Source organism: Eurosta solidaginis, unplaced genomic scaffold, assembly GCF_040869045.1.
Source record: "Eurosta solidaginis isolate ZX-2024a unplaced genomic scaffold, ASM4086904v1 ctg00001587.1, whole genome shotgun sequence".
NCBI lineage: Eukaryota > Metazoa > Arthropoda > Insecta > Diptera > Tephritidae > Eurosta > Eurosta solidaginis.
Window position 1 is genome coordinate 58,359 of NW_027137191.1, and position 8,729 is coordinate 67,087.

The window sequence follows — 8,729 nt, forward strand, 5'->3', positions numbered from 1 at the left end:
TAGAAAGGATTAAATTCGTCAAATCCACAAACGGCTGCCTGAATTGTTTATCCCCAGGACACACAGTGACGAGGTGCACCAGTTCATACAACTGTTCCAAATGCCACTCTCGTCACCACACGCTCCTGCATGCGGACACACTTCAGCAACCGGCGGGACGAAATCCCTTCAAAGATGCGGATAATGCCCCATCAACTTCGGCACAGGCAAGGAAAAGACAGGAATCGGGACAACCACCTTCCTCTGCGAATCAGAATGTCAAATCCTGCCATGCCAATTCCAGCACAGGCGTGCTATTAGGAACTGCTCGCGTACACATTCACCATAATGGTACCGACTTCTCCGCGCGGGCATTAATTGATTCTGGGTCTGAATGTTCCTTTATAACTGAAAGACTGAAACGCAGAATCAATTTGCCAGCGAGGAAAATGCATGCCCATGTTTCAGGCATCACAAATGCGGTGTCAGCTCAGGTGAAAGAAGCATCCAACATCGAACTACGTTCACCAGTGGATCCCTGCTTCAGCCTGACTACACCCGTACTAGTTCTAACGAAACTCACTGGGAATCTTCCATCCTGCCATATCAACGCAATGACTATGCAGGCATTCCCAGACTTGGTTTTGGCAGACAAGAGGTTCTACGTCAACGAAGACGTAGTCCTCATACTTGGTGGAGACATATATCCCCAAATTATAATGAACGGTATAAAAAAGAATGTGCTAAACACACTCTTAGCCCAAGAGACAGTGTTCGGTTGGATACTGACCGGTCGTATCGAATCACCAAATCCAACGAAGAGCATTATGTCTTTCTACAACGAGGTTGCGTTAGACAACCAACTCAAAGCTTTCTGGGAGGTAGAAAATGTACCCAAAAATAAAATATTAAATGAGGATGAAAGGTACTGCGAACAACTATTTAAAGAAACAACGCAGCGAAGTGAGAATGGAAGGTACACCGTGTCACTACCATTCCGGCAGGATTACCCTAACAATATTAACTTAGGACCATCCCTGAAGCGTGCATGCTCTCAATTCTTCCGGAATGAGGGGCGGATAATAAAAAACCCAGATTTAGGAAAAGAATACGTTCGAGTGTTGTCAGAATATGAAACGCTCGGACATATGAGAAAATTAAAAAAGAATATCCCATCCGACGATTCGGATCATTACTTCCTGCCCCACCACGCCGTTATTAAAGCAGAAAGTACCACTACAAAGGTACGCGTAGTATTTAATGCCTCGAGCCCTACGGCCAACGGCAATAGCTTAAACGATATTCTCCTCCCAGGGCCAGTTCTACAAGCCGATCTACCCATACTTATCTTACGATGGAGACTATACCGTTTCGTATTCAATAGCGACATCGAAAAGATGTATCGACAAATTTGGGTGAACGAAAATTACACCAAATTTCAACGTATTGTGCATCGCACTTCCCCGAATGACCCTATTAGTCTTTACGAATTAAAGACGGTTACCTTCGGAGTGAATTGCGCTCCATATCTCGCGATAAGAACGCTCCTACAACTAGCAGACGACGTCTCAAACTCGCACCCTACAGCGGCTAGCATACTGCGAGAATACATGTATGTAGATGATGTGTTAGCGGGTGGACATACGATCACATCGACTATTAAAGCCAGAGATGAAATTCGTCAAGTCCTACAATCAGCGGGCTTTCCACTTCGCAAATGGACTTCAAACTGTAAGGAAATTCTAAAGGACATCCCCAAAACGGACTTGCTCAGCGAGGATTTCTTAGCGTTCGAAGAAGCTAGTTCGGTAAAAGCCCTGGGAATACGATGGAACGCTCACTCAGACGTATTTTATTTCAAGGCAGGAACTCTGGAAAATGGTGCAAACATCACCAAACGAGCAGTCCTATCCGCTATAGCCAAACTTTTCGACCCTTTAGGCTGGCTTGCGCCTATGGTCATTGTGGCAAAAATACTCATGCAGAGTATTTGGTTGGAAGGCACCGCTTGTGACGAACCAGTATCTACCAGTACGCTGCAACGATGGAAAACCTTCACCGACCAGTACCATGAAATCGATAAAATCCGGATACCTAGATGGGTCAACTTTTCACCAGGAACCGACATCGAGATCCATGGATTTTGTGACGCATCCGAGAAGGCTTATGCAGCAGCCATTTACATGCGCGTCAAAACGGATGATAATGTCTGCACGAACCTGCTTCTAGCCAAAACCCGAGTTGCCCCAGTGAAAACTCTTTCTCTTCCACGTTTGGAACTGTGCGGAGCCGTGCTGCTAGCGGAAATCACCGAATCAATTTTCAGGAACCTCAAGTTGGGACCAGTGAACGTGCACCTTTGGACGGATTCAACTATCGTCCTCGCATGGATAAGGAAACCGCCGTGTTCCTGGTCCACTTTCGTCGCACATCGGATCACCAAGATCATCGACATGGTCGGAAATAAGGACTGGTTGCATGTAAACTCAGAATCTAACCCAGCAGATTTAGGTAGCAGAGGATTACCTGCGTCTGAATTGGTCAACAATTTGTTGTGGTGGCAGGGACCTTCTTGGCTGCAAGAAGACACTTCCCAATGGCCAGCACAAGAAAGTGACTACATCACCTCCGTAGAGGAAAAGAGGGCGAAGACCTGCGCAACAACAACAGTAAATACTATCGATGTTCTTCAACGCTTTTCAGACCTACCTAGGGCTTTACGGGTGCTCTCATACGTAATGAGGTTCTACCGAAGAACTCACCCCAGAACAAAAAAAGCATTTCAGGTCAAGTCACATTTAATCTCTCCGGATGAGATCAAATCAGTAACCCAAATCTTAATTAAAATCTATCAGAAACAACATTATAGTTCCGAATATAATGATCTAAAGGCCGGAAAACCAATTGGAGGGAAAAGTGTAATACTCTCACTTAATCCCTACTTAGACCAAGATGGCATCATTCGGGTAGGAGGGCGACTCGGGGCGTCAAAGGACTTAGCTTTTACTGAACGCCACCCAATCCTCCTCCCATACAACTGTCGGTTATCCCGGCTGACAGTCCTAATGTTTCTTCAACAAAGTTTGCATGGGGAGAACCAACTCATGTTGCGTCTGATACGCACCCAATACTGGATACCTAACATCAAAACCATGATTAGGGCTACAATTCACAATTGCAAAGTTTGCACTGTGCACCGAAAGCGTGCTCAGACCCAACTTATGGGTATTCTCCCTCGCGAACGCACGACATTCAGCCGTGCATTCACGAATACTGGAGTCGACTTTGCCGGACCCTTCGACATTAAAAGTTACCGCGGCAGAGGGTGTCGACTATCCAAAGGCTATGTCTGCCTTTTCGTGTGTTTTTCCACACGAGCGATTCATCTGGAGGCCACTACTGACCTCAGCACCCCATAATTTCTTGCGGCTTTTGCCCGTTTTATATCTAGACGCGGATGTCCCAAAAACGTCTACTCCGACAACGGTACAAACTTTGTCGGAGCTTCACGATCCCTACGATCGGAATTCAAAATTTTCATGGCACAAGCCCGAGACAATGCTGTCTCGAAGTACAGCCACCAGTCACTCACTTGGCATTTCATCCCTGCGGGCGCTCCCCACATGGGAGGGCTGTGGGAGGCTGGAGTGAAAAGCTTCAAAAGCCACTTCAAAAAGATAGCCTCACCACACAAATTTACATTCGAGGAATTCCATACACTCTTGTGCCGCATCGAGGCATGCCTGAACTCGCGGCCCCTCAGCCCGGCATCCAATGACCCAACGGACCTTGAGCCGCTTACTCCAGGTCATTTCCTCACTGGCGGCCATCTACTGGCTCCGCCAGAGCCGGATGCTAGTGAGAGCCCTGCCTCGATGATCAATCGGTGGCAGAAACTCAAAGCCCTCCATCACACTTTCTGCAAGCGATGGAAAACCGAATATCTATCCGAACTTCAAAAAAGAGTGAAGTGGAAGCATCCCAAACAAAATATAAAAGTGGGAGATCTCGCTGTCCTCAAAGAGGACCACTTATCTCCCAACGAATGGAGGTTAGGTCGAGTTGTCAACGTACACCCCGGCGAAGATGACCGAGTACGCGTAGTCGACCTCAAAACCGAGAAGGGTCAAGTCAGACGACCTTTGGTCAAACTGATCCTTCTTCCCCCGGAAGATACGGATTGCGAGAAGGTGACGAGCTCCTAACAAACACCTCCGTTCCTCCATATCCCTACTTTCAAAAAAAAAAAAAAATCAAACCCAGCTCTCGTTCACCCGGAACGAGGCCAACCAACTACCCTAATCAGATCGCCCATCTGCCAAAACACTATTTCCCCCGACTACCTACAACTAGAGGCCCACGGTTAGTGATAGCATCGAAAGCATATTAAGGAACCCACGTCTTCTTGTCTCTCTATCCCTAAGCTTGTGTTTCTCCCGAGCCATATATTATCATCAACCCCCCGGTCTCGTGAGGGTGCGAGTCTACCGGAGGGGAAACCTAAGGCGTACTACGCGATGGCAATGGGGAAAGGGAGCGCGGGACATAAAGACGCGTTCAACCACGCGCCGTGATGCCCCGCTATCCCTAAGCTTGCGTCGCTCCCGCGGCCCTAATTATAATCAACCACCCCGGTCTCGTGAGGGTGCGAGCCTACCGGAGGGCGATCCTACATCTTATTTTTCTTTTTTTTTCTACCCCCGGTCTCGTCGTGTCGAGTCTGCCGGAGGGAATCCTACACCTGACTACTGTTGGGCAATGGGGAAAGGGAGCGAGATGCACGAAGACACGGGAGAGCTTACCAAAAGCTCGCAAACAAAAAGCATTTTTTTTTCTATGGTTTTTTTAACAATACTAACCGTGGCCCCCATGAACACAAGACCCAGGACGCAGATCTACTATCTGCAACCGAACATAAATCCACTCAACCAAAAGCACGAGACCAACAGGATTGTGTACTTAATGAGTAGGGACAGTCATATTCTAAACATGGGTTAACCTCGGCTTATAGAATTTTGCGGAAACCATGGAATCGTGGACTTTCGTAAACCTATGAACCTACGAAACCTAAGCCAAATCAAAATTCATCGTTCAACGTCACAACCCTCGATTAATAAAATGATTCGCTTAACGCAAAAGGAATACATATCGTAGGTAACTAGTGGAGGTACCATAACGAAATGCATTCAATGAGCATGTTAAATGATTTTTCGGAACCGTCGTCTCTATTTAAGAATTTGGGGAAAAGGTTATATTTGAGAAATTAAAGGCTCACCTGGAATCCTTCCATGAAGTCTTAAAAGGACAAGAGCGTTCCGAAATTTCTGCATAAACGGGTGACAACTCCTTGTTTAGCAGGAGCGCACAAAAGTTGGACTCTTCTGTCCTTGCTAAGGTCGGAATATAGAGCCAGCGGCGGCCGCGTCGAGTATACCCCAATCACAAAATATGACCTTATCATCACGAAATCTTCAGTAGAAACTGAATCATTTCCCCCCCACAACTTACAAACTTATTATCACTACCCGATTGATCAAGTCGTTACATATTTTTTGGACTCTTTAGTTGATTACGAACGTGAAGGTAAACCCACAATCAAAAAAAAATCCGTTCGTAATTTCACATAAGTCCAAAAAAAAAAATTTTTGGAAGTGGGAAAAAGTTCCCTAACCTTGAGCAGTATCCGGTACCCCTTACCACTGGTGGGGGGAAGTACCAGACTTACAAAAGGTTGTTGAAAGCGGGAGTGCATCCGACCGGGTGGATACTTCCCTTACCTCGAACAGTATCTGATACCCCTTACCACTGGTGGGGGGAAGTGCCGGACTTGAACGAGGTTTTAACAAGGAAAAACCGACTAATGTCATTTTTACATCTTTACGCAGTATCTGCTACCCCTTACCACTGGTGGGGGGAAGTAGCGGACTGACGCAAAGCTTCCCAGTTATTTTTCGAGAAAATGGGATGCGCTGTTGATCACAAAAAAAAAAAAGGAAAAACGCTTTTTATGGAATGAAAAGTTCCTACAACCATGAATTAAAACAGACCCAGAAACCATCCCATTCACTCGTTATCCCATAACGAGGACATCATAAACGCCTACCGCAGAAGGGCGAACCGATCTGCCACAAAACACTTATTTTTTTTTAAGAAATTACAAAGTAACACCCCGGGTCAGTCGCTCACCGAGAGCGAGGACCCCAGAAAAACAAGTAATGACAACACGATACTTTGTACAAACAAAGCTGCACCACTCGTATCTGGACTGCGCTGCATTTCGCGGACGACCATTCCGGCAGCAGCGTTATATGTAGAACGGGATGTGAATGGGCGCACCACAGGACCGCGATGCGGGAATATAAGTGGTACCCACTACTTAAGCTCCGTCCTCTCCCAATTGTGCATTTCAAATACAGAAGTCTTGTCGGAAATAATAAAAAAGGGGAGAAATAAATAAATCAAATATTACCGAATTGGCGGCGTTTTGCATGGCCGTATGCTTTGTATTGCCTGATCAATTTGCAAAGGTGTTGTCTTAGACGATGCCTTGAGTAGGAATGGATAACTCCAATGTCAAATGCCTCTGGCTGCAAAGAAAAGCAATAGAGGAATAGATTAATACAAATAAACATTTTTTTTTGTATGCTCTTATGATTTTTATTTTAAAGTGTTTAGTTACTTCACAAGCGAATTCGATATAAGGAATATGTAATATGTAGTTTTATCCAAAACATAAATAAACATGAGTTACCAATAAATTATTGTACATTATTTTCATATGAAAGCAATAACTCTCTCTCAACAATCACATTTTGGTCGCGCATTCTTCTCCTTTAACATATTCGTCCAATCCAAATGATTTTCGTCCTCTTCAATTTGTGAACGATGCAAATGTTTACCCTGATACAGAAATTCGCCAAATTGTAATGCTACCGGATCGTGACCAACTGTTAAAACGGCCAACACCTTTCCATCCGAATCCAAGTAATATGCAGCAAATTTCGAATTTTCCAAATGACCTTTAATTATCACCTCAGTAAAACGTCCATAACCGGCGTAGCGTATACCTTTGCCGAATACATTTGAAAAGAAGAATGGCACCGTTTTTAAATCTTCAATTGTACCAGTCATATTTAATGCAGCAACACGGCCATGATATTGTGCTAATTGCAGGTGACCAATTGCGCTACGTTGATTGGCATGGGCGAATACGGGTGCTTTGGCTATATCACCGCCAACATAAACATCGATTACATTGGTCATCAGATGCATATCGGTATCGATAGATCCATCGGAATTAACTTTAATACCTGAATCGCGCAGGAAATCGGTGTTAAAAGTTGAACAGGTACCCAATACAACACCATCGCAAGGATATTTGCTACCATCGACAAGTTCGACTTCGGTAACAACACCATCGGCGTTTCCATTCAACTCCAATAATACACTATGATTTTTCATAGTGATACTTTTTTCACGATATAATCGATAGAATAGTTCGCCCACTGGCTCTCCGAAAATGCTAAATGGATATTGGCTTGAATATACTATGGTTACCGATTTAACTTTGCTGTGCAGAGTCGACGCCATTTCCATTGAAATAAAGCTGCAACCTACACACACTAGTCTCGTTTCGGGTGTTATCGCTGCTAATATTGCTCTAGCATCGTCATATTCGCGTACAGTGAAAAGATGTTCCTTGCACTGGTGGCTTGCGTGCATTCAAACCAGTACAAATAAAAGTTTATCATATGAGATCCCTTCGTTATCCGAACAAATGCCTGTCTTAGAAGCTGTATCCACTTTTGTCGCTGCCACACCAAGCATAACTTCAATATCGTAGTGTGCATAGAAATCCGATTTGCGAAACTCCAACTTCTCTAGTGGTACATCTATGGGTTTTGTTCGTTTGCCACGATCATAGGGTAGACATTTTTCACGACACAGCATAACAATGCGACCGGTAAAACCCTCTTGACGTAGTGTTTCTACACAAATACCACCAGCGGGTCCACCGCCAATAACCACCATACAAGTATTATTCGCCTTATCGCGTTTTACCATATCCTTTACTCGTTTATTATATTCCAAATCTGTACGCTTCGCTCGCAATTTAACTTTGCCGTCGTTTTCGACACGCACCATAAAACAGGGTAGCGAGTCAACACCTGGAAAATCTTCAATATCACCGGTGCGTAAATCAAAAGCAGCACCAGGCCATGGACAACGTACATGTCCCTGGCCCAAGGCGCCGGTATTCAGTGGTGCACCGTAATGTGGACATTTATTTCCAATAGCAAATATTTGACCTCCTTGTTTTGCCACCAAGACTTTTGTGTCCACATCAAACTGGAATTGTTTCATTTCATTTTCCTGTAAATCGTCAATGTGACAGACTTCAACAGGACCGGTATATTCTGACATTGCGCCTTCAGATTGATAGGTACCACTTTGCTCCGTATCTCCTGCCTTGCCCTTCTTTTTAGAAGTTGGTGAATATTCTCACCACCCATTATGCCAAATACTGATTTTTTACACCCCAACAAATTACTTTTAAGTACTTTTTGCTGGTGTTGCAGTGTTGATGTCTGGTAAAACCTTCCTTGTTTTTTTGTGGTGCTGAGCTAAGGTGCGGACTGCTGTGAAGTTGATTCGAGTACAGCTGGCGGAATATCGTATTGTTGAGTTTTTCTATGGCAATTTAAGGAAAATGTTATATCGAAACAATGCCACGGAAGTTGTTGCTCTTT

General features: G+C 44.7%; 1 pseudogene; it reads right to left on the reverse strand.

Annotated features, from left to right (window-relative positions):
* Window positions 1–6,415: 6,415 nt before the first annotated feature.
* LOC137236266 (apoptosis-inducing factor 3-like) lies at window positions 6,416–8,481 on the reverse strand (annotated as a pseudogene).
* Between the last annotated feature and the right edge of the window lie 248 nt (window positions 8,482–8,729).